General features: G+C 44.6%; 1 long non-coding RNA gene across 8 annotated transcripts in view; it reads right to left on the minus strand.

Annotated features, from left to right (window-relative positions):
* LOC115848963 (uncharacterized) overlaps positions 1 to 27,367 on the minus strand; it is an 85,304-nt gene that overhangs the window by 37,465 nt on the left and 20,472 nt on the right. For all 8 annotated transcript variants that reach the window (XR_009560632.1, XR_004037849.2, XR_009560629.1 and 5 more), the window contains 2 exons: positions 20,849 to 20,902; positions 12,121 to 12,194 (listed from right to left, as the gene is read on the minus strand). This is a non-coding gene — a long non-coding RNA (uncharacterized lncRNA). The remainder of the gene's footprint in view (positions 1 to 12,120; positions 12,195 to 20,848; positions 20,903 to 27,367) is intronic.

Raw genomic sequence — 27,367 nt, forward strand, 5'->3', positions numbered from 1 at the left:
AGGTAAGGAAAAGAGAGGGTTATTACAGGGATACGGGGAATCACGCAGAAACGTAGTCCAGTAAGCACAGCAGCACCTCACAGAAACTCCAAAGTCGTCTGGGTGCCGCCTCCTGTGCTCGCTCTCATCACTCCCGTCTCCCTCCTATTCCTCTCACGACTCTTCCCCTCTCTCTCCTCCTCTGTCTGCTACCCCGCATCTCTCTCCGGCTCATGAGCTCTTCCTTGGTTCTCAGGGAGTGTTGCTTTTATCTCCCACACCTGCTCCTCTGCCTGGCAGTGTCTTCTAGTCACTCATCCACTCCCACAGCCACAACTGTAGCATCAGCCCCTGAGCCTGTGCGACCTCTCAGCCTGGTTCCCTGCGGTCCGCGTCCTCCATCTCACCGCATTCCTGGGGGAGAGAATGGACTCCCGCAGATACGGTGTCCACTTCCCATTAGATAGCCATCCCTAGGCCCATTAGCTGTGTCCCCGGCTTTACCATCCCTTCCTGAGAGATGACAGGTTGGGAAGTATTGTAGTAAAGGAGATTTAAGCTGGGTGTGAACCCAAGATATAACTACTATCAACTAAGATCCTTGAGGAACAGAGGAGTAGGAGAATCTGGAGAAGAAAAACCAGGGAAAAGAGAGTTTCAAGCAGGTGGATGGTTGAGCTGTGTTAAATGCTGCAGAGCCAGAGCCCTTAAAGACCAAAAGGTGTCCGCTGAGTTTGGCATTGGGGTGAACGAAAAGGAAGGATTGAGAACATCAAGTACAGACCATTCTTTCAAGAGGCTTGGCTGACAAGGGGATAGCTGAGGGGGGGACACAGGTTGAAAAGATTTTTCTTTTTATCAAAACGAAACAGAGGTTTTGTTGTGGTTACAAATGCAGCCGGGTAGAAGGGAAGAGCAAAGAATTGTGAAGAGAGGAACAGGTGAAAAGGTGGGTGTTGAACTGAAGAAGGGATACATTATCTGCTGAGATAGGTAGAACATCCTGAGAACTGCAGTTGTAGCTTTTCAATTCTGAGTCAGTCTTCTATTTGCCATACAGACCAACCCTAACCGTGGAGCTACTCTGAAGAGAAGAAGAGGGCCAAGGGCAGAACCCAGAATGCCAACACTTAATGCAAGCGAGGGTCGACTCCAGATCTGATCATCCAGGGTGAATACTTAGTTTGGGTCTAGCTTTTCCTACTACTGTACGGCTCTGGATCCCTTCTTAACACCTAATTGGCTTCATGCCCCAGGAATGCAACTAATAACTTTTACAAATCATAATTCGAAAGGAAAGTATATAGCAATAAAGTCACATATCACATTCTGGAAAGAGGACAGGAATGGGAATCATGAGAGCTGCTGCCTTCCCTCTCTGGGTCTCTGTCTCCCTGTGTGTAAAAGTGAAGGGCCTCAGTTGTTTCTATGGCTCCTCCGGTTGGAACACTCTGATTCTTCGACTTCCGGCTTATCTCTACTTCTCTTGTAGCTGTATCAATGCTCTCCTACATTAATACAAATGGGTGGAAGCTGACCACATTCTTTTTCAAGCTCGTGATAACAGGAAAAAAACCTGAAGAACGTGGACAATCACAAAATATGATAAGTAAAAGAAAAGGAGAGTCAAAAGGAAAAAATATGATTGGCCTCTTGCTACTAATGCCAGTGCCCAGGGACTTCCCTGGTGGCGCAGTGGTTAAGAATCTGCCTGCCAGTGCAGGGGACACGGGTTCAAGCCCTGGTCCAGGAAGATCCCACATGCCGTGGACCAACTAAGCCTGTGCGCCACAACTACTGAGCCTACACTCTAGAGCCCGCGAGCCACAACTACTGAGCCCGTGCACCACAACTACTGAAGCCCGCATGCCCTAGAGCCTGCACACCGCAACTATTGAGCCCACGTGCTCTAGGGCCCTCATGCTGCAACTACTGAGGCCGCATGCCGCAACTACTGAAGCCCGTGCGCCTAGAGCCTGTGCTCCGCAACAAGAGAAGCCACCGCAATGAGAAGCCCGCACGCCGCAACGAAGAGTAGCCCCCGCTTGCTGCAACTAGAGAAAGCCCGCTCACAGCAATGAAGACCCAACGCAGCCAAAAATAAATTAAAAAAAAAAGAATTCACAGTCACTTAAAAATAGATAAATAAATAAAAAGTAATGTCAGCACCCAGCTGTGCAACAGTAAGTCTGTGTTCCCTTGAGATCAAATCAATGGCTCAGAAGTGGAAAACTCAAACCACTTTTTTTCTCTGGTCGAATCAAGATTTCCTACTCCATATAAAATAAAAATTTAAAAATAAGGAAGAAAAAATCAAAATCTACTCCCTATCCCTGTTAACTTTTCAGGAGATAGTGAATATTTTCCTCTCTTCATAACACCCCTCACAGTTGTCATAAGCATTAAGAATATTTTAATACACGTAAAAGAAAGGGTGTTTACTGTTCTCAATTCACCAACTATTCCTACCAAACTTTCAGAACTTCATTGCGGGGGGGAAATTAGACTAGGGACAGTGTGCCCTGCCCACCTTCTCCCACACTGCCAGCTAGGAACAATTTACCAGTGTCAACGCCTAGGTTCCTCACTCCTATTCTGAAGTTTAAAAATACTTTAAGAGTGGGATTGTGAGGAAAGAGCATGCTGTCGTTTCTACAAAAAGATGGTAGAACTGATTTGTGTGTAAATCATATCCTTTCAGTTCTTTTTCCAGGGTCGAGGATGGGATTATTCATTCTCGTCTACACCCTCTCACCCTCTAGTGACCAAATGGCTTTCATTTGTGCCCAAGTGGCCAGGGATAGAGGTAAAAGCAATGGTCAAGAAATTAACCTGTTCATTTATATGAGACCCAGGAGCATGAATCAATCACACACGCCTGGAACCTCACCACCATGAGATAATTAGCGTGCAGCCCCACAGGCGGGCAGGGTAGAGAGAATGAACAACTGAAGTGGAAAATCAGATGAACAAAAACGTAGGGGAGGTTGAAAATGTTCATGCCTCAACATGAAAGTCTCCGATTGCACCAGCTCTAAAGATGCATTTCTTTCCCATTCGCATTCGAGTCTCAAACATTTAACTAGCTTCCTAGGTGAGCTTTATTTCTGTTATTTCTCAGAAAGCACTTCCTCTGTGACTATTACTTTGCCAAGGTTTGGACTATCTTACTGCTCAGTTCTCCCACTCCCTGGGCCACACCTCAGCACACCTGCTTGGAGCACGGGGGCCGTGGCCAGAAGCCCTCAGGAAGGCCACTGCGCCTGCCCCAGTGCCTCTGCGGTCCATCTGCTGCTCCCCTTACTTAACCACGGGCTGCTGTCATTATACGGTTTGAATCTGTTACAAACCACGATGACAAACTGCACTTTAGATTATTCCTTCGCTGTTTTAAACATCCTTTTGATGCACTAAGAGCCACTTACATATACATAAAATAAGCAGCTGTCTCTTTTATGAACCATCAGATTGAAAATGTGTCAACTCAAGCACAGTCTACCAATTTACCAATTGTTGGCCTACGGCTAATTAACAGAAATGAGCTATGTTACTGGCAGACACACCGACCGTTACTTCATTAATTGTACATGTCTGTGTGTGGCGGGAAGTTGTAAAATAACACTGGTGAAGAAGACCAGGGCCCTGGTTCACCCCGGGGCAGAAGGGGCGTTCGCTTCCTAAATGCAGTGTGCAAGGGTTGTCCTACTGCCCTCAGTGCCAGGGTAAGCCCAGCCACTGAGACTGACTCCCCTCCCTCACAGGAACCGGACTCGATTCACCCACCACCTGAAGTCTCCGATACTTGGCAGTCAATCCCTTTACAGGTAGGACTTCAAGAGTGGCCTGCCTTTGGGGAGAAGGATAAAAGGCTATAAACACAAAAGAAGGGGAAACTGAATAAAAAAGAAAGCTCTCCTTCGATCAGAAGGTGCCTTTCTCCTTAGTTAAGTACACTGGATTCATAAACACTTTTATTGAATTGGGTTTCAGAGCTTTTACTTAGTGTTGACTTACTAGGTAGATGACAGCAACAAACAAGGCATCCTTAAAACGTTACCTTCTAGGCAACTGTACTCATTCCTGTGCATGGGACTGGTTCTAGAATCGCACGGAAGTTCCTGGGCAAGAAGCATATGTCTAGAAGTCCACTGGCCACTGCTGTCCTGGTAGGTTTCTCAAGTGGTGAGAGAAGTGATTTGGGAACAGTTCAGGCAGTCAGGGGTGCTGCTTTCTGGTTTTAGACCTCTATAATGCTTGTTTAGAAATTATTACTTACTTCTTGCCTCTCTACTTTTTTTTTTCACCAGAAGAAACAGATTAAGGACTGGATAAGAGAAACGTTAATAACTGTCAGTCATTTGACCAAAGGTGATTTCATTGTACACAGATTACACTGTTGCTACACTATTACAAAGCCTGCTTAGAGAACTAATCAACAAAATTGGAGAGCAATTCTTAAGTAAAAAGGGATCTTAAAATGAACTACCGAGAGATACAACAATGTGATGAATCGCAAAGACATGATGCTGAGTGAGAGAAGCCAGTTTCAAAGTTACCTACCGTATGATTCCATTTCTATGACTTTCTCAAAAAGGCCAAACTACAGTGACGGAGAACACATCAGTGGTTGCCAGGGTTTGGGGGCGGGGGTTGTGTGTGTACCTACAAAGGGGCAGCATGAGGGAGTTTGGGGGGATGAATCCAGATACAGTCTGTATCCTGACTGTGGTGGTGATTACATGAAACTATACATGTGTTAAAATTCATAGAACTGTATACCAATAAAATCAATTTTTCTATATATTAACTTAAAAACTAATATTAAGGGAAAATGCACTTTTCCCATTGTTTGTTTGGTCCTCTGTGAAATCAAGTTTCGCCTCTAAAATCAAGTGCTAAGTTCAAGATGCTCCAGGTCTGAAGAACAGGCATGAAAAGGGCTCTTCGGAAAAGATCATAAAAACCCTCTGAGCTCCTCCTAAGGAAGGTGTTGAATCTAAGAAGGCGGCGGAGCATATGTTTGGAGGTGTTGGGTGAGCAATGGAATGGGGTTTGCAGCCCATCACCCACAGCTTCTCATTCCCCCTCAGAGTTCCTCTTGGGGTTTGAGCCCACTGGCTGACTGACCAGGGTTAGGGGTGGCGACTGTTCACCATACAGAGTTAACAGGCCCATTCAGGCCTCACATATTGGCTCCATGAACAATCATCAGGCCAGTGATTCCTACTTTAGAAGGGCTAGGGTGGGGACAGGTTGGAGATACCCTATTTTGATTTCCTGGTGTGGCCCTCTGATGTGAAGACATATAGCAAATGCTTGCTTTTTCATGGAAGTGATTTGCAATTAAATTTGGTTACTGAGAATTTCCAGAAGGTGAACAATACCTGCCTGGATTATCAGAGGCTCCCGAAGGGCCTGCATCCCCAGGTTGGGGGAGCCACTGTTCTTTATAACTATCTAGTCTGTAGCCAGATGGCCAACTAGTTCCATGCCCGCGCAACGAGCCACATTCCTTAGCCCAGCTTCTGGCAAAATGTTCAAGGGCTCAATTTTTTGTCTTCATCTTTTTTTTAATTGAACTTTTTATTTTGAGATCATTGTAGAGTCACATGCAATTGTAGGAAATAATGCAGCGAGATACCACATACTCTTTAATCCAGTTTCCCGAAGGGGTAACATCTCGTCAAACTGTAGTATAACATTACAATCAAGGTATTGACACTGCTGTGAACTGTTGATCTTGCCCAGAGTTCCCCAGCTTTACTTTGTAAACATTTGTTTGTATGTGTCTGTGTATTTAGTCATATGCAATTTTATCGCATGTGTAGGTTCATGTATCCACCGACTCGATCAGAACTGTACTATCACCAAAAGGATTCTTCCTCTGCAGCCACACTCACCTTCCATCTGCCCCATTCCCTAACCACCGGCACCCCCTAACCTGTTCCCCATCGCTATGTTTTTTGTCATTTCAATAGTATTATATAAATAATCATATAGTATTGTAATCTTTTAAGACTGGCTTTTTCTCACTCAGGAGGATTCCTGGGAGATTTATTCAAGTTATCACATGAACCGATACCCCATTTCTTTTTCTTGCTGAGTAGTATTCCATGGCACGGATGTCCTACAGTTTATTTAACCATTAATCTGTTGAAGAATACATGTGTGAGTGATTCAGTTTCTCTGCATCCTCACCAGCATTTGGTGTCACTATTTTTTATTTTAGCTATTCTGAGAGGTGTGTAGTAATACCTCACTGTGGTTTTGATTTGCACTTTCCTGATGACTTACGGTGTTGAGCATCCTTTCATGCCTTATTTGCCATCTGTATATCCTCTTTAGTGAAATGTCTGTTCATATCTTTTGCCCATTTTCTAACAGGATTGTTTGAGTTTCCAGAGTTCTTTATGTATTCTAGATAAAAATCTTTTCTCAGATATGTAGTTTGCAAATATTTTCTCCATTCTGTAGCTCATAATTAATAGGATCTTTCATAGAACAAAACTTTGTAATTTTGATGAAATCCAAATAATAGCTTTTCCTTTTATGGATCATGCTTATGGTGTCAAGCCTAAGAACACTCTGCTGAGCCCCAGCCCATGAAGATTTTCTCCTGTGGGCTTTTTTTCTACAAGTTTTATAGTTTTACACTTTAAGTCTGTGATCCATTTTGAGTTAATCTTTGTATACGGTGTGCTGTTTAGATCAATGTTCACTTATTTTGCCTATGGATGTCAATTGCTCCTGCACTATCTGTTGAAAAGGCTACCCTTCCTCCACTGAACTGCTTTTACACCTTTGTCAAAAATCAATTGAACAAATTTGTGTGAGTTTATTTCCGGGTTCTCTATTCTGTTCCATTTATCAGTGTGTCTCCCTTCCACTACTACCATACTAGCTTGATTACTGTCGCTATATAGTAAGCCTTTACACTGGTTTATTCTTTCAAAAAGTTTATTCTTTATAAAAATCATTTTAACTAGGTCCTTTGCCTTTCCATATAAAAAAATTTGGGGGGTGGGGGGAGCTACACCACGTGGCTTGCGGGATCTCAGTTCCCCGACCAGGGATGAACCCATAGCCATAGCAGTGAAAGCCCAGGATCCTAACCACTAGGCCACCAGGGAACTCCCTCCATAGAAATTTTATAATAAGCCTATCTATATCTACAAAAATCCTTGCTTGGGTTTTGATAGAGATTTCATTAACCTATAAATCAACTTGGGGAGAACTGACATCTTAGTATGTTAATTTTGAGTTTTCCAATCTATGAACACGGTCAGTCTCTCAAATTACTAATGTCTTAAGTTCTTTCATCGGTGTTTTGTAATTTTCAGCATACAATTCCTGTACCTGTTTCGTTAAGTTTATACCTAAATATTTCATTTTCTTTGGAGCACTTATAAAAGGTGTTATTGTTTTTTTTAGATTTCCAGTTACTATATAGAAATGTAATGGATTTTTGTGTGTTGCTCTTGTATCATACGGCCTTGCTGAATTCCATTATTAGTTCTAGAAGGGTTTTTTTTTTTAAGATTTCTTGTGATTTTGTATGCAGATGATCAAGTTTTCTGCAAATAGAGACAGTTTTACTTTGTTCTTTCTAATCTGTATATTTTAAAGTTTCTTTTTCTTGCCTTGTTTCACTATCTAGAACTTCCAATAAAATGTTGAATAGAAGTGATAAGAGCAGACATGCTTGCCTTGTTCCAATCTTAAGAGCGAAAGCATTCAGTCTTTCACCATTAAGTATAATGTTAGCTGTATGTTTTTTGTAGATGTTCTTTACATAGTTAAGGAAGTTCCCCTCTAATTCCTAGCGTACTGAGAGTTTTTATCACGAATAAATGTTGAATTTTATCAAATGTGTTTTTCTGTGCCAATTGATACGGGCATATGATTTTTGTTTAGTCTTTTGATATGGCAGACTATCTTGACTGATTTTTAAAATATTGAACCAGGCTTGTATACCTTGAATAAATCCCACTTGGTCATGGTGTATAATTCTTTCATACATTGTTGGTTTCATTTTGCTAATGTTTTGTTGAAGATTTTTCTAAGTTCATGAGATACTTGTCTATAGTTTTCTCCCTTTTCTGCACTGCCTTTGTCTGGTTTTGCTATCTTTCTGGGACTCTGATATGAATGTTGGATCTTTTGTTATTTCCCACAGGTTTCTGAGGCTCTATTTTTTTCCAGTCTATTTTCTCTCTGCTGCTCAGATTAAGTTCTATTGGTTTATCCTCAAGCTCACTGATTCTATCATCTGTCATCTCCACTATACCACTGAGCCTATACAGCAAGTTTTGAATTTCTATTACTGTATTCTTCAGTTCTATAATTTCTGTTTGGTTCTTCTGTATAACTTGTTTTTCCTTTGCTCAGACTTTCTTTTTCATTTGTTTCAAGAGATGTTGCAATTGCTTACTGAAGCATTTTTGTGATGCTGCATTAAAATCCTTGTCAGATAATTCTAACAACTGATTCATCTCGTTATTGATGTCAGTTGATTGATTGTCTTTTCTCATTCAAGTTGTGATTTTCTGGTTCTTGGTATGATGGGTGATTTTTCATTGTATTCTGGACATTTCGGCTACTATGTTAGGAGACTATTTAAATCTTTTATTTTAGCAGGCAGTCAATGTTTAGGTTTAGCACACAAGTCCTAGCCTACTTTTGTGGGCTGTGATTTCAGTGACGATTTAGTTTTCAGAGCCTCTGTGGTGCAGTTTTGTTCTGATTGGTTAACGTGGTGCTGATGGGGCCCTCACTGGTCCCTGCTGGTGTTGCCTGAGGGAGCAGAAGGTGCTTTACCAGGCTGCGTTGCCTGGATGTCTCTAGGTGGAGGAAGTGAGTCTCTAGTCTGTGGAAACAACAAATCTTCCCTGGCTTTGCTTACTCTGGTGGAACCCCACACACACACTTGCCAGTGCTGTATGCCCTCCTGGTATCTCTTTTGGGGAGAGGGGATCCTTAAGACCATGGAGACAATGGCTTCCTGAGCCAGACTACTTGTTGTAGTGGGATTTCCTCTTGATGGTGCCCTGGTTGCACAGTATCTTTTGGTGGCGGGGGGGAGTCTCTGGCCTGGTGGGAAAGGAAAGCACTTTCCCTGGCTGCTTCTTGTCAGTGGGGCTCCCTGTTAGACTCCCTTTGCTGGAGTTGCCATGCTCACTTGGTGTTGTCAGCAGGACTCCCATTCAAACCAGAGGGAGAAGCAGCCCATCTGAGCCACTGTTGCTAGGTTGGCAGCTGGGAAATGCTGGGCCTGGGTCGCCTTCTTCTGTTGGGTAGTAAGTCATAAGGCTACCATAGCGTTCCTCCAGTCCTGGAATTCCTAACCATTCTACCGTCCTCTTTACATCTTCTAGAATTCTCCTTTGGTTGCCTCTTGAATTATTTCTAGGATTCATAATTATACTTAGCTGTGAGGAGCAAGGAGAAATGAGTCTATGCCATCTTGTCCAGACTGGAAGTCGAAGACCAATTTTGCACTGGTTTCTGCTGCTGCTTCTCCTGGGAATGACTCAGGCTTTCATCTGCCACCCTTTCCTTGGCAAAGAGAAGCTCAGGAGGCTTTGCTTTGGTTAATATAACAAGCTCCCAGTTTGGGGGGGTTTGTTTGTGTGTATGTGTGTGTGTTGTTTGTTTTTAAGGAAGGCTGGCAGAGATCAGCCCTGAAGGAGCAACTGTGTTACAGTGGGGTAAACACTCTTGATAGGACGCTGAGTCAGCTGTGGATCTGCCTTGCCTGTAAGATACTCCTGTGCCACTGTACTCACAGGATCAGATTTTGAGGAGTCAGAACAACCAAAGTTTGGTATTTCCAGACAGGATGGAGGCAGAAAATAAGATTTTAAAATATTCTCCTTCCTTTGCATAAAACCTTGGCATATCAGTGTGTGGCATACTCTGTGTAGCACTGGTCCTCAAGGAAAACAAGATGCCACTGGAGAACACTGCCTGTTATGGTAGGCTGAATCATGATTCCCCAAAGATGTCCACATCCTAACCCCTGGGATCTGTGGAAATGTTACCTTACATGGTAAAAGGGACTTTGCAGGGGTGATTAAGTTAAGGATTTAAGAGGGGGACATTATCGTGGATTATCCAGGTGGGCCTATTCTAATTACAGAGTCCATATAAGAGACAGACAGGAGGGTCAGAGTTAGAGGAGGCAATGTGAAGCAGAGGTCAGACAGTGAGAGAGAGGTTTGAAGATGCTACGTGCTGGCTTTGAAGATGGAGGAAGGGGCCAGGAGCCAAGGAATGCAGGTGGCTTCTGGAAGCTAAAATATGGCGGATTTTTTAAAAAAATAAATTTATTTATTTATTTATGGCTGCCTTGAGTCTTTGTTGCTGTGCACGGGCTTTCTCCAATTGCCTTGAGCAGGGGCTACTCTTCGCTGCAGTGCGCGGGCTTCTTACTGCGGTGGCTTCTCTTGTTGCGGAACGCGGGCTCCATGTGTGCGGGCTTCAGTAGTTGTGGCTCGTGGGCTCTAGAGCGCAGGCCCAGTAGTTGTGGTGCGTGGCCTTAGTTGCTCCGCGGCATGTGGGATCTTCCTGGACCAGGGCTCGAACCCGTGTCCCCTGCACTGTCAGGCAGATTCTTAACCACTGCGCCACCAGGGAAGTCCCAAAATGGCTTATTTTAAACTTCTGATCTCCACAACTGTAAGATACTAAATTTGTGTTGTATTAAGCCATGAAGTTTGTGGTAATTTGTTATAGCAGCAACAGGAACTAAGACACTGACAGAGGGCAAGTGACATGATCAGGGTAGGAGGCCAGGGGGTATCGCAGAGTAGTAGGAACATGGCTACTGCACAAGGACATGCTGAAAACATGCGACTTCAATCTGGAAAGGGGAAACCTGAGAGGAGACTGATTCGAAGTCTAGACCACTGCTGAAAAACAGAACTTTCTGTGATGATGGGAATGTTGTGCACCTGCATTCTCCAGTACGGTAGCCACTAGCCACACGTGACTACTGAGAACTTGAAATGTGGCTAGTACTACTGATTTACTCAATTAATTTATATTTAAATTGTAAAAGCTTCATGTACCTAGTGGCTACTTGTATTGGACAGAGCAGGTCTCTACCATTAAAAAGAGTGTGGATAAGGTAAATACAAACTTATTCATTAAATCCTGCAATGCTAGAAAACTAGCCCCAAATAGCTATATCATATTAAAGAAGCACCGACACTTCTCTGGAGATCAGATTTCTCATTATCTCTGCCATAATATAACCACAAACCTAGAAATGAAAAAGACATCTAAACAGCATGTCACATGGCCATCATAAAATCCATGAACTTCACAGGAGGTGTATGGGGTCAGTCCTTGGTCAAACACCTGTACATTAGAAGAACCTAGAATACGCTGATCTCAGCCTCTGACACCAAAAAGAGTAAAGCTGGAAAGTAAACGAGATAGAATTTCAAAAGCACAGAAATCTGGGACCCATTTAATAGGGAAAGACATATTCCTACATGCCTCAAAGGTCCAGGGCAAAAGCAGATGGTCATAATGGCCATTCTGAGTCACAAAGGAAGGTTATATTATGTTCTGAATTATCTGTTAAAGAAGACAAACAGTGAATGATGTAATCTTTTTTTTTAACATTTATATGGGAGTATAATTGCTTCACAATGGTGTGTTAGTTTCTGCTTTATAACAAAGTGAATCAGCTATACATATACATATATCCCCATATCCCCTCCCTCTTGCGTCTCCCTCCCACCCTCCCTATCCCACCCCTCTAGGTGGTCACAAAGCACCGAGCTGATCTCCCCATGCTATGTGGCTGCTTCCCACTAGCTATCTATTTTACATTCGGTAGTGAATATATGTCCATGCCACTCTCTCACTTCGTCCCAGCTTATCTTAGAAAAAAGAAAGAAAAACTCAACAAAGGAAATGGGTAAATGCAAAACAAAACAAAACAAAACTATCTTTCCAGTGTCATGCAAAACCCCTACTTTTAAGGTTCCAGCCACTATGCTGTATCATCCACTCCAGCTCCTCTTCACTGTCACTTACACAGGAATGATATGCACCAGCGTTGGTAACTCACTTCAAGAACTCTCTCACCATTACCATCAACACCATTCTCACCTCATCCTCCTGCCTTACCTGCCACACAACTTCCAAATTTGGATCAATGCAGTCATCGACCTCTGCTGTTTCTATGTCCATTGTGCTGAGCCCTGGGGGAGGAAACAACACAACAGTACAGATAGGATCATCTTGAAAAGCACAGTCTCTGTGGAATATTACATAGCACTTATATACACAAGAAATCTATATGTGCTGAAATGGAACAATATTCAAGGCACCTTAAATTCAAAAGCAAGTGATATCACAACCCTGAGTATGGCAATCACCAAAAAGATAGATTGTAACAGGTGTTGGTGAAGATGTGGAGAAACTGGAACCCTTACAGGCTGCTTGTGGGAATGTAAAATGGTGCAGCCACCTTGGAAAACAGTGTGGCAGTTCCTCAAAACGTCAAACATAGAGCTACCATATGACCCAGCAATTCCACTCCTTGGTACATACTCAAGAGACATGAAAATATACGTCTACACCAAAACTTGTACTTGAATGTTCAGAACAGTATTATTCATAATAGCCAAAAAGTGGAAACAACCCGGTGTCCACCAACTGATGAATAGATCAACCAAATGTGGTCTATATGCACAATGGAATATTATTCAGCAGTAAAAAGACTGAAGTTCTGACTCATGCTATAACATAGGGGAACCTCAAAAACATGTGCTAAGTGAAACAAGCCAGTCACGAAAGACCACCTATTATATACTTCCATTTATATGAAAGTCCAGAATAGGCAAATCTGTAGAGACTGAAAGGAGATTAGTGGTTGCTCAGGGTTATGGGTGGGGATTGTGGATAAGGGAGTGATAGCTAAAGGGTACAGAGTTTCTTTTTGAGGTGATGAAAATGTTCCAAAAACTGATGATGGTGGTGGTTGCACATATCTGTGAATGTAACTAAAAACCACTGAATTGTACACTTTTAATGTGTGAATTGTATGGTATGTGAATTATAGCTCAACAAAGCTGTTTCTTTTTTAAAAAAAAAAAGCAAGTGCTAGAATAATGCATGTACTATGAGTTCATTTACATAAAACCCCAAACTACATATGCATGTAATATAAACATTTGTGAATGTATGTAAATATCCAGAAGATGATTTGGAAGGCTACCCACCCATCTGTTAGCATTGGTTACTTCTGGAGAGGGAAACAGGATTGCCTTCTGTACTATCACACTTTCCTGTTTCTCCTCCTACCACCCTAGTTGTTCCTTCAAGTTGCTTTTGTAAGCGTTCCTTCCCCTGCCCGTCTCTTTTGAATCTCATTCTACTCTTCAGGCTCTTCTTGAAGTAATCCTAAGATCATACATTTCCTATGGCTTCAACAACCTCCATCCGTATCCTGACTCATTCATTCAGCAAATATTCATTGAGCACCTACTAGGTACTGTGCTGGTACCTTTGATTCCTTCCTCTCCCTCATCTCCCATCCCTCATCCAGCAAACTCCACCAGTCCTCTGTCCAATAAACATACTCTGTCTCTCTACTTCTCTCCATGCCCGTGGCCTCCACTGTAATGCAGGCTACTGTCATCTCTCCCAGATCACTGCAACAGTGTCCTCCCCGGTCTCCCTGCTTGCATAGGCCATTCTCTACACAACAGCCAGAGCCCACTTTTAAATATATAAATCAGCTCATATCAGTCTCCCTGCTTTGAAGCCCTCCAAGGACTTCTGAATACACTTTGCATAACATCTAAGCTCTCTACTTTGACCTAGTAAGATACAGCCCTTGCCTAAATCTCTGATCTCATCCCATCCTTGTTTGCTATGCTCCCAGCTATAATTTGCTCCCTCTTGAGGGTCTTTGAACTTGCCTAAAATGTTCTCTCATCATCCACGTCTCAGTTCCAGTGTCAGCTCCTCAGGGAGGCCTTCCCTGATCATCCCAACTAAGTAGGCCCCAAGCCTGGTCAGTGTCGCATCGCATCTCCTGTTTTACTCTCTCCCAGCGCTTACTGTCATCTGCGGTTGTTTCATTTGTTGGTTTGCTTGTTCATTATATTTTTTCCCTGCCACTTGCATGTAAGCTCCATGAGAGTGGCAACTCTATTTGCCTTGTTCCTGATGAATCTCTAGCACCTAGAAGGTACTCAATGAATATCTGCTGAATGAATGAGTCGGGAGATGGATGGAGGTTGTTGAAGCCATGGGAAATGTATGATCTTAGGATTACTTCAAGAAGAGCCTGAAGAGTAGAATGAGATTCAGAAGAGACGGGCAGGGGAAGGAATTCTTACAAAGGCAGCTTGAAGGAACAACCAGAGTGTCTGACCCTCAGGTGTTTGGCTGAAGCAACTAGACACATGGTAGGTGCCATTCACTAAGGCTGGAAGACAAGGGGAGGAGCAAGCGGGGTTGGGGATTGCTTCAAGAACTGAGTTCTGGACATGCTAAATTTGAGATGTGTATGAGTCACCCAACTGGAGATCCTAAGTAGATGGCTAGTTAAAGAAGTCTAGATAGACTTCAGTGAGGTGGTCAGGGCTAGAGATGGAAGTTTAGAAATTGAATTCATCAATACAGATACAGTATTTAAAGCCCTGGGAATAAATAACCTAGGAAGAAAGCAGAGAATGAGAAAAAGGGGGCCTGATGCAGAGTTCTAATGTCTCCCACATTTGTATCTCCAGTCCTCACCTCCTTCTTCTAGGAGTTCCAGAACCACTATCAAATGCCTTACATAAACCCAGTGTGTCCCAAAATGACTCCATCGACTTCCTCTTCAAAACCGGTCCTCCTTCTGTATTCACCAGTCAGTTGGACCTCTTCGTAACATCTCCAGTACTGTTCCCCACCTTTCCATCCCCGTGACAGTTACCTTAGGTCATCAATCTCATCATCTCATGCCTGGATGACTACAATAGTTTCTTAGCTGGTATCTCTGCCTCCAGTATTGACCCCCAACTGCTGCCAGTAGGGTCCTTCTAAAATCCCTTGATCATGGTACTTCCTTTCTTAAAACCTTTCAATGGTTTCCCATTGTTCAAGATAAAGTACAGGACTTCCCTGGTGGCGCAGTGGTTAAGAATCCGCCTGCCAATGCAGGGGACACAGGTTCGAGCCCTGGTCTGGGAAGATCCCACATGCCGCGGAGCAACTAAGCCCGTGCACCACAACTATTGAGCCCGTGTGCCACAACTACTGAAGCCCACGTGCCTAGAGCCCATGTTCCGCAACAACAGAAGCCACCGCAATGAGAAGCCCGCACACCGCAATGAAGAGCAGCCCCCGTTCACCGCAACTAGAGAAAGCCCATGTGCAGCAACGAAGACCCAATGCAGCCAAAAATAAATAATTTATGTTTTAAAAGAAGATAAAGTACAAATTCTTATACCTAACGTATAAGGTCTTTCAGGACCTGCTTCCTGCTGACCTTTTCAATCCTGTCTTCCGCTTACTCCCTCTCCCTTACACCCTAGGCATACCAATTTATCAATTGCCTTTAGTTCTCTGGATGCATCATCCTTGTTTATTTCTACAAACATGTACCTGCGATGCACCCCACCACTACCTGCTCTCCAGCTCTATGAAAAGTTTTGCCCTCCAACCAAGCCAACTTGCTCTCTTCTCTCTTGATGTCCCCTCAGCATCCTGAGCATCTTCCATCTTTATTTTCTGTAGTATCTTATTGTATTTCCATGTTCATGTTGCTCTCTCCCTCTACTAGCCTATAAGCTTAATGAGGGCAGGGATGGTACTTCCTTAGCTTTGTTTTGCCAGCACCTAATATAGTGCCTAGCATATAGTAATCACATCAGCCAATATTTATCAAGTGCTTATCAGTGCCAAGTAATTCTATAAGTGCTTTACATGTATTGATTCATTTACAACAACCCTATGAGGCAGGTAGTATTATGCCCAATTGACAAATAGGAAATAAAGACAAATACGAAATTAAGTAACTTTGCTCAAGTTACACAGCTAGTAATGGATACAAGCCCAGTCAGTCTAGCTCCAGAGTCTGTGCTTGTAATCACTAGTCTCTCAGCAAATGCCTGTTCAATGAATGTGGAATTGGAAATGTGGGACATGTGACTTTTTTTCATGTTATTATTCTGACCTTGACTATTTCATCTTTTCTTTCATTAAAAACTCTCATTTCATTCAGAGCTCAGACACAATAAAGTTACAAAATCAAATAACAGATCCTGTGCTATGGAGCTCAAGGGAGTCAATAAGGGCAAATGTTATTATCCTCACACCTCCAGGCACTTAGCAAGTCAGGTTGATTTACTCATGTTCAGCGACGAGGGCCAAAGCACAGAAAAGTAAGATAGGACGAAACATCATAACATCTTAACATCAAAACATCCTGACAGCAACCATTTACTGAGAGCCTCATAGATGCCAGGCACTTTGTTGAGAGTTTTACATGGATTACCTCATTCAATCTTTCCAACAGCCCTCTGTGATGTCCGTACTGTTAGGCTCCCCATCTTACAGATGAGGAAATAGGCTCAAAGACGTTGGATAACTTGTGCGAGGTTGCAGAGTTAGTAAATGGCAAACCAGGATTTACACCAGGGCTGCCGGCTGCAGTCCGTGCTTTATTTTTTTTTAACATCTTTATTGGAGTATAATCGCTTTACAACGGGGTGTTAGTTTCTGCTTTATGACAAAGTGAATCAGCTATACATATACATATATCCCCATATCACCTCCCTCTTGCGTCTCCCTCCCACCCTCCCTATCCCACCCCTCTAGGTGGTCACAAAGCACCGAGCTGAGCTGATCTCCCTGTGCTATGTGGACCGCCCCACTCACCCTTGTCAACCATGACTCTAGGGCTGCACTGCCCCCATTGGACAAACTAGCCATACACGGCTAGGTCAATTTATTTATTTACTTTTTAAATTTTATTGAAGTATAGCTGATTTACAATGTTGTGCTAATTTCTGCTGTATAGCGAAAGTGACCCAGTTATAGATATATATATATATTCTTTTTCATATTCTCTTCCATTATGGTTTATCACAGGATACTGAATATAGTTCCCTGTGTTATATAGGACCTTGTTTATCCACCCTATATATACTAGTTTGCATCTGCTAATCCCAAACTCCCCATCCATCCCTCCCCCACCCCCTCTCCCCTTTGGTAACCATAAGTTTGTTTTCTATGTCTGTGAGTCTGTTTCTGTTCTGTAAATAAGCTCATTCGTGTCATATTTTAGGTTCCACATATAAGTGATATCATACATATGGTATTTGTCTTTCTCGTTCTGACTTAGTTCACTTAGGATGATAATCTCTAAGTCCATCCATGTTGCTGTAAATGCCATTATTTCATTCTTTTTATGGCTGAGTAATATTCCATTGTATACATGTACCATACCTTCTTTATCGACTCCTCTGTTGATGGACACCTAGGTTGTTTCCATGTCTTGGCTACTGTAAACAGTGCTGCTATGAACATTGGGGTGCGTGTATCTTTTCGAATTATGGCTTTCTACAGATATATGCACAGCAGTGGGACTGCTGGATCATATGGTAGCTCTATTTTTAGTTTTTTGAGGAACCACCATACTGTTTTCCATAATGGCTACACCAATTTACATTCCCACCAACAGTGTAGGAGGGTTCCCTTTTCTCCAGACCCTCTCCAGCATTTATTGTTTGTGGATTTTTTGATGATGGCCATTCTGACCAGTGTGAGGTGATATCTCATTGTAGTATTGATTTGCATTTCTCTAATAATTAGCAATGATGAGCACCTTTTCATGTAGGTCAATTTAAATTAATTAAAATTAACTACAACTAAAAATTCAGTTCCTCAGTCACACCAGCCACACTTTAAGTGCTCAAAAGCCACACGTGGCTAATGACTGCCACACTGGGGAGCGCACACAAAGCCCATTGCCCTCGTCACACAAGGCTGCATAGGTCAGCGTGGCACCAGAGTGTGCTGGCTATGACAGGGTAGGTTCGGTGAGCTGCTTCCAACTGCTGCCCCCCTTCTCACCACCCTGCCAGTCTGGCTCTTCTCACTTCAGCGTCCTGGGGAAACTTTGAGCCATACGTTAAGGTAATAACTTTCATTATCGTCCCCTCCATCATTCACCTCCTCAGTAATATCACCCTGTCTATCCACTGCCTGCAGTTCACCCTCGTGCCCCATCCCAGTCGCACCCTCCCCTCTCCAGTTCTGGGGAGACAGAGGTCCCGTTGTTATTCATTCTCATTGTGCCTCCAACCAACCCAGATGATCCAGTGCAGGACAGGCACTTTACAGCCACAAGAAGCAGAGATCCCTGACTGTCGTCCGCGGCCACACCCTGTCTCCCCACCTGCTGCTGGCTCAGCTCTCCAGAGGGAGGGCTCACCCTAACCCTGGCCCAGCCGGCTGCTGAGGTGCAGCCTCCTGTGGCCACCACGACTCCAATATGATTTTGGAGCTGGTGAAAAGGACCTGGAACCTTTCTAAGATCACATGTTACCCAACGTCAATGAAATCTAATAGGATGCCAGAAGGCAGGCTGGTTATATATGATCTGCTCTGCACACAGGGACGAGTTGGGAAGAAAGGAGACAAAGCAGCCAGGGATAGAGGAGCTAAATAAGATACACTCAATTACCCACGGTCATGGAGAACAGACATGGTAGCTTATTAAAGCCAGTCAATAATCCCAGAGGCACTCTGGAATCCATCATACGACGCAGCCATAACCTACCTCTGAACCCCAGCGGATTTATCCATCTAATTAATTTTTCTCAGACTGATATTAAAATAAGTATATATTTTCCAAGCTGATTCTAACTGATGTCTAGAGAAGTGGGCAATGGCATGCATACTGGGAAGGGTAAAGACAGCCTAAAACGATTAATTTGCCACCGAAAATCTCAATGTATGTATTTGAGAGTCACCTGTACACACTGTCCAAAGAATTCTGCCTGTCAAAGCAACTAAAGGGTTGAGCCACCTAAGACTCTTCTCGGAGGCCCACATCGAAGATGTAGGAAATGGTCAAGTCAAGCTGGATGTCTCTCAGTCCATAATGCCCCCAGTCACAAAGTCAGAGACACCCTGCTGATTCCCAAAAGGTTCTCATGCAGAAGCAACTTCACTCCAGAGCATGCCACTTAACAGCAGGGGCTACAGTAGGGAAAGGAGGGGTGGGCAGGCTCTGTCCCCATCCCCGTGACGTGTGGGCCACACCACCTCTGAAAACACAGCTGTAAAACAGGGACAGTAAGCGCCACTCAGGGTTCTGCTCCAGTCATGCTTGAAGTGGGTAGAGCAGAGTGATAATGGAGCGTGGAAAGGACAAGGGGGCAGAAGAATCAACATTCCTGAAAGCAAGAGCACTCACGAGACATGCATTGGTTTCTGTTTTCCCTCCGAAGGGGAGAAAGTAGGTCAACACACTCAAAGAACTGTGGCCAGGAACAGTGGGTCTGAGAGGGAGCCACCGGCTGAGCCCTGCCAAGGCGAAGCAGTGAGACACATGCCTTTCACTTTCAGGCATTTGTCTGAGGTCACTTGGCCTCGGGAAAAACTCGGGCTGTGAATCCCTTGGTGTGTATTCTCTGCAGGCCCTCGGAGTTGGGTGCAAGGGGAGCCTCGCGTTTTAAGACAGACATCTAAATGATTGGCTGGCGTGAGCTGGCAGGCACAGGAATGTTCATGAGCAGACTGCCTGCTTTGGCTCTCAGACAAGGTGGACAAGGCTCGGGGCAGTGTGGCTAAATATAGACAGCACAGGGGGCCCAGAAAGCAGGAGGGCTCAGTTTCATCCCCAGGTCTCTCGGTTAACCTGAGGCAAACTCCCTGAGTGTCTTTCTTTCATGGACTGACTTGTTCTTGGTAAGGCAGGAGCACTGAGGAAGCTTTCCCAGGCCTAGAGCAGGGGGTCACACTGAGTCTGCTGCATTTTCTTGCCTCATCTTCCCTCAACGACCCAAGTCTGGGGAAAAGACCGTTTGTGATCAGGTGGGAGGTGGAGTCGCCGATTCACGTATGGAGACAGGACAAGCTGTGATGACCCGCTGGCAGCCACACGAGGCCCCCTCAACGAGGTTGCTGCCCAGCCAGAGCCAGAAGGAGGCTGACTGACCCCTGGTCTAAAGGCAGAGGTGGCAGAGAAGCATACCAGAGGCGCCAAATCAGAACTCTTGCTGCACAGCACACAGCTACGAGGCAAGCAGTGTGAAACCCAGGAACTTGGGTAGGCGGTTTTAGGAGGAAGTTCAAAGCCCAGGCAGTTCCCGCCCTCCGCCACTGCTCATACGCCATTCCTTTCCTCAGCAAGACTCTACTTGGACAGAAGCAAGAACCCAGACCAAGGCGGCTGCTTGTCCAGCCCAGTTAGGGGGCAGTGTTCTTAGGAAAAACCATGGAGCAGGGGAGGCCGAGCCCAAGGAAACTCTTCAGCATTTCCCGCCCCAAGGCCCTCGGCCCTACCCTCATTCCTGGACACTTCCGCCAGAAGTCACTATATCCCTGGGTGGCAGGAATACCTGGGAGGAGCTGCTTTTTTTTTTTCCGATTATAAAACTGATAAGTGATTATTGTATAAAATTGAGAGCATAAAGGAAAATAGAAACTAGAAAATTTTAAACATCACTATAATCCCATCACCTAAAGATTACTACCGTTAACAGCCTTTATGTAAATTTGGAGTAGTCAGGCCTGGATTCAAGCCCTCGCTCTATTGCTTACTTACAGTGTGACTTTGGGCAAGTTACATAAGCTCTCTGAACCTCAGCTTTCTTACCTGCAAAATGAGAATAATCATAGCACTCACCTTAAAGTGTTGTTTCAAGGATCCGAGAATTCCCGTGAAGAGGTGTAGTCGTCCCTGGCAAATAGTAAGTGATCAATAAGTGCTGGCCATCATCACCACCACCATCATCATCATTCTACGTGCCTGTATTCAAAACCCTCCATAACGACGGCTGCATAATATTTCACCTTGTGATGGTACTATTTCCTGAGTGTTAAACATCTATCTTGCTTCCAAGATTTCGGTATTACAAAACTGCTGCAAGGAACATTCTTGCACATAATCTCTGATCATTTCCTTAACATGAATCTCCTAGAATTGAGTTTACTGGGAAAAAGAATATGAACATTTTTTAGGCCCTTGTTCCAGACTGTAGAATGGCTTTCTAGAAAGGTTGTACTCACTTACATGTCTAGCAGCAGGGCATATAAGTACCTATCTCTTCATACTTTCACCAACACTGAGTAATAACATTTTTAAAAAGTCTTTGCCAATTTGATAAGGGAAATGGTGTTTTGTTTTCACTTGTAGGACTTTGACCATAAGGGAGGATACACATTTTAAGCTAACTCTCTGTTAAACTCTCTGGGAACACGTGAGTTCCTGTATGGGAGGAGTCCCTATACTTTAGTTTTGCTTTCTTAAAATATTTTAAGTCTCTTTCCCTTAGTAACTGACATACTTGTAATAAAAGCTGTGCTGGTTTATAATAGCATATAACTGAAAGAAGAAAATGCTTGTCTTTTTTTAATGGACCTGTACATACACATAAAAACATACACAGGGCTCCCCTGGTGGCACAGTGGTTGAGAGTCTGCCTGCCAATGCAGGGGACACGGGTTCGAGCCCTGGTCTGGGAGGATCCCACATGCCGCGGAGCAGCTAGGCCCGTGAGCCACAACTACTGAGCCTGTGCGTCTGGAGCCTGTGCTCCGCAACAAGAGAGGCCGCGACAGTGAGAGGCCCGCGCACCACGATGAACAGTGGCCCCCGCTTGCCACAACTAGAGAAAGCCCTCGCACAGAAACGAAGACCCAACATAGCAAAAATAAATAAATTAATTAATAAACTCCTACCCCCAAGATCTAAAAAAAAAAAAAACACATACACAATTTTCCCCAGGCATGTGAGTAAATAAATTACTCTGCCTCAAACTTAGCATATCACTTGGATATAGTTACACGTGTTAGTTCAATTTCAAAGTCATGCCCCCAACGTCAGTATAATTTTAACATTTTCCATTCAAGCTTAAGTGTCAGTTATAAGTCAGGATTCTGATTTTCCATCTTTTTCCCCCCTCAATCTGTTAGATAGGTCAGAGTTCTTAGTTGCAAACTACAGAATCCACTCTGACTAGTTTAAGTAGAAAGGAAATTTATTGAAGAATATTAGACAGTTCCAGGATCTCTTGAGACCCATAAAGTCAGGCTCTGAAGAAGCCAGAAGCATGGTGCAAGTACACTGGTAGCACTGCTCTGGCAAAAACACCACTGCCCCTACCCTGCAGAAGACAGCAGTGCCCCACGATCCTTGCCTTCCATTTGGAATTTCCAGGCTGCTGGTATCTCCCTTCCAACAGCCCCTAGAAGCCCATCAAAGAGAGCAATGGGCTGGAGAGATTCGAGCTGCTCGATGGGGCCCCTCTGCAGTCTCCTGGTTTCTGCTGTCCAGGACAGCAGGACTGACATGCCCTATGTTGGATACCGGAAAGCACAGAGAAGTTTTCTGCATGTTTTGCTGGTTCTCACCCAACTTTCCAGTAGAATGTAAACTTTTAAGGGCAGATACCGGCTCGTCACTGTTAAGTAGTCACATACTGATTATTTATTAATTATCTGCTACATGCACCAACAAATATTTCTGAATGCCTACTCTGAATTTGCCATGGTGCTGGGTGCTGGGGATATAAACTGTGGACTAGATAGAAAAGCGTCTTCTCTCACAAGCTTACATTCCAGCCAGCGCTGAGTGACAGCAAATATATAAACAATCATGATTTCAGGTGAGGCAAGAGGCAAGGCTACCAGGCAAGGCTGGTCAGAGAAGGTCTCTATGAGGGGCTGACGGTGGGAATAAAATGCTAAGGATGAGAGGGATCCAAGCATTTGAAGAGTGAGGGGAAGAACAGTCCTGGAAGAAGGAATATCACGCAAGGAGGACACAGACTGACCCACCGGCTCTGGGGCTGGAGCATGATGAGGGAGCAGGGCAGTGAAATGCTTGCATTTTAATCCGAGCACATTGGAGCCACTGGAGGCTGTGAAAGCAGGGAGTGGCGACATCTGCTACACATTTCGAAGGGTCGCTCTGGGTGGTGAGGGGAGAACACACCATAAGGGAGACAAACAGAAACACCAAGGTCAGCAACGCAGACGGAAGATGATGGTGGATTGCAGCAGGGTGCTCGAAAGAATGGGAGGTCGGCACATTTGGGATACGCCTCAGAGTTCGAACCAACAGGAATTACAGATTGGCTGTGGGAGGTGAGAGGAAGAGGAGAATCAAGGATGATGCCCAGATCTGGGGGCTTGAGCAACAGAGCAACTGATGCTGACAGTTGAGATGGGAAAGAGTGGTTGGGGGCGGGGCGGTTCGAGTTCACATTTTGACAGGTTCACGTGCCAGTGTCTACGGGACTGGACGGGGTGAGTAGATAGTGACGTGTATCTGAGTGGAGCTCGGAGGAGACGCCAGGTCTTGTGTTGCCCCACACTGAGCACTCTGAGAGGGGACATGAACTGTACCAGACATAGCTTGGAAGAAGGAGTTAAAACAGAAGGTCTTGTCAATCAGTCCTTGTGTGTCTCCAGGGGAGCCTGGCATCATAATTGACCCTTGACCTACCCCGGGGACTATGGCCCTCAGAAGGCTTTTTTATGTCTCTGATTGACCTTGTTGTTTTACGTATCTGTCCAGAGAAATGGGGCATGTTTGTACCAGTTCAGGGAGGACCTCTCAGGAGTGTTTGAGAAGAGCCATGATGTACCTGCTTTCGATGCTGGAGTCCTGAGTTTTGTTTCATAAACACCTCAGACCCTGAGACTTGGTGGACTTTCCTGGGCACAGACATGTCACAGGTGTCCCTGTAGTTTGCTGTGAGCTGCTCCTGTGTGGCCCTGGGTAGGGAAGAACTCGGAAGCCTGTGCCTGAGCGATGCGTATATTTTTCCCACTGCCTTTCTCTGTATCCTTTGCTGTAAGAAACCTTAGCTGTGACTAAAACCCACTGTTGAATCTTATGAGTCCTTCTAGTGAATCACCCAACTTGAAGTGGCTGTGAGCCCCCCGAAACATAGCCTTTGCCCTCAAGGGGCTTAAGCTTTGGCTGAAGAGGAGAAAGGAAGAAACATGAAGCAACAGTGACCCAAGCAGGACAATGTATTTATATAGCATAGTCCGCCCGAGGACAGGGAGTAAGTCTTTATTCATCTTTATATCCCCCAAAGAGGGCTGGGGAACTGCAAGGGCCTCGGTAAAAGTTTGCTGAACTTCACGCAAGAGGTGGAACTTCCTGGATGGTGAGGATTTTCAATAAGCTAAGAAGAGAGGGAAGGCCTGCCAATTGGAGAAAACAACTTGATGGAGGCCCAAAAGCAAGAACAGGCAGGGTTTGTTTGTAGAAAGCTGTCCTCTCAGTCTCCGTGCTCCACAATGCCTGGCTCAGTCACCAAACAGTGGGCATTTATTAAAGTCGGCCACTTGTCAGGTATCCGGGCCCAAGTTTGCTGCCACACCCTCTCCAGCCTCCACCCCTGCTTTTCTGGGTAGCGCTAAGGATGAGAGGTGAGAGCAGAGCTTATTCCTCCTGCACCCACTCAAGTCACTTGCAAGAGAGTGAACTGCGGCTGAGATGTCTAGTTCCAAATCTTACTGCAGCACAGTTAGCTGGGCTGATCTCCCTGTGATTCTGAGATAAAATTCCAGATGGGACTACAATACCTCTATTAATCCTGAATTCCATGTCAGTTCCAAAATCAAAACTCCCAGAACTTAGGCATCTCTAATATAATCTTGCCCAATTCCCTGGGCAGCTTTCAAAAGAAATAGATTCATGACTTCTTCACCACAAGAGAGGCTCAGGTGAAGGGAGATATGGAGACCAAAGAAAAGAGAAGGCACTCTCAAGAACGGACCAAAACATTTCTGTCTGCATGAACAGGAAAGAGAATGGAAGGACGAGCACTTGGACGTTATAGAGATCATCGAATGCAACCGTTGCCCCTCCCTCTCCAACAGATGAAGAAGAGATTTGTCTAGCATGGAAGCAACTGAAGTGTCCACCGACAGATGAATGGATAAAGAAGATGTGGCACATATATACAATGGAATATTACTCAGCCATAAAAAGAAACGAAATTGAGTTATTTGTAGTGAGGTGGATGGACCTAGAGTCTGTCATACAGAGTGAAGTAAGTCAGAAAGAGAAAAACAAATACCGTATGCTAACACATATATATGGAATCTAAAAAAAAAAAGGTTCTGACGAACCGAGGGGCAGGACAGGAATAAAGACACAGACATAGAGAATGGACTTGAGGACACGGGGAGGGGGAAGGGTAAGCTGGGACAAAGTGAGAGAGTAGCACTGACATATATACACTACCAAATGTAAGATAGATAGCTAGTGGGAAGCAGCCGCATAGCACAGGGAGATCAGCTCCGTGCTGTGTGTCCACCTAGAGGGGTGGGATAGGGAGGGTGGGAGGGAGGGAGACGCAAGAGGGAGGGGATATGGGGATATATGTATATGTATAGCTGATTCACTTTGTTATAAAGCAGAAACTAGCACACCATTGTAAAGCAATTATACTCCAATAAAGATGTTAAAAAAAAAAAGAGAGAGAGAGAGAGAGATTTGTCTAGGACCACACAACAGCTCCAGGACCAGAACCCGGTTTTCCTGATTTCCAGTCCAGTGCTTTACCACATTTTAGTGGTATTCAGCCCTATTCAGTAGTTCTACTGCCATAAGAATCATCCCCAAAGAAGGGGGATGCGTTAAATTTCCAAATTAGCAACCATCCCTTGGTGAAGCACGTTAAGGGCCAGCACAGGGGAGGGAGCAAGAGGCTCAGCCGCGGCAGCACAATTGCAAGGGCTAAGTGAGACATGTTTCTCACTGCTTTACAGGCTCTGCAGCCTCACTGCTGCTTTGCTTTGAGCCAAGTCAATCACGCTCTGTGTCATGGGGTGGGGGGTCAAGGCAGGGAGAGGAGTGAACAAAACAGACTTTCCTGCCGGCAGAGGTGCGTGGCCAGACTATTAATCGACCAGCGAAAGGAAGGAGGTAATTGCAGATGCACATGACGGCAGCAGAAAGCCCTGGCCCGACCAGCATCCCTCCCACCCAAGGCCTGCCAGTTCACAGCAGCCGGTCAGAAAGCTCATGGCCATGAGAACGGGATAGGTTGCCAGAGTGGAATATGCACATCAGCCTCTGCGCCCTGCCCAGACTTCTGACTCAGAGGTGGTGACGAAGAGGCTGGGCTGGTCCAGCAGCACAGTGAACCCAGACGACAGGCTGGCAGTGACTTCTTTGAGGACCGAAATCACTTCCTGTTTGGGAACCCCAAACCCTGAGCTGCACTCCCACACAGCTCGGGCCTCCACAGAGGATCACAGGTGGCTTCTAGGCCAATCGCAAAAATGTCAGAAAAAGCCTAGAGGTAGTTAAGGGAGCCTTAGATAAAGTCTGAAATGCGACGCCTCTACTGAGTACCAAATCCGAGAACGAATGAATTCAGGATTCAAATCACATTCTTACTCAATGCCTGAATCACTCTCACAAAACAAGACTGAGATTCAGCTCCTCTCAGGGCTTCAAATCCTCACCATAAAAAAGCATTATATTGTCATCACAGGAAATACCCCATAATTCTAGCTTAGGTGAGGTACGGCAGAGTTAGAAATAACTGGATTTGTACAGATAAGGGAATCATATCCTTTAAACACCAAAACATTTAAACAGTATCTTTGATGACATGAAATATACGTGCATATATTACACGCTTCCCAGATTTCTTAATTCACTCGATGTTCTTCTGGCTAACTCAGAGTAATCAGAATCAACATGCTTTATTATGTTATGCCATTTTGTTTTTCTGTCTCTTTTCAGAATATCAGGCCTTCAGCCAGCACTTCCTCTGTCAGTATCTCTGAGCTTCTTCCCCCCCCCATCCCCCACTCCAACATCTCTTCCTGTTGCTTCTAATCTGTACAGTTAGGAACCAGATTACAAAACTCTTTATAGCTATGTAACAAGCAAGGCACTAGAAAATAAAGTGCCTTGGGGAATAAAGTTTGTGGCTTTAGTGCTATCTCTGTGTGTTTAAGGGAGTTTGTGGCTATTCTTTCCAGGTTTGGGGAAAATTTCCAGAGAACAGAACCTGGCCTGGGGTTAAGTGCTGTGCTACTGAATATTTGCCTGGGATCAGGCCAGGTCTCAAAATCCCCTGTGCCCACACCAACTCCCTGGCTCAGACAGCTCTGAGTGACAGAAAATTGGGAAGAATAACCAAGAATAAACATGAGGCCGTGCCAG

The sequence above is a fragment of the Globicephala melas genome, chromosome X (genome assembly GCF_963455315.2).
Source record: "Globicephala melas chromosome X, mGloMel1.2, whole genome shotgun sequence".
Classification (NCBI taxonomy): domain Eukaryota; kingdom Metazoa; phylum Chordata; class Mammalia; order Artiodactyla; family Delphinidae; genus Globicephala; species Globicephala melas.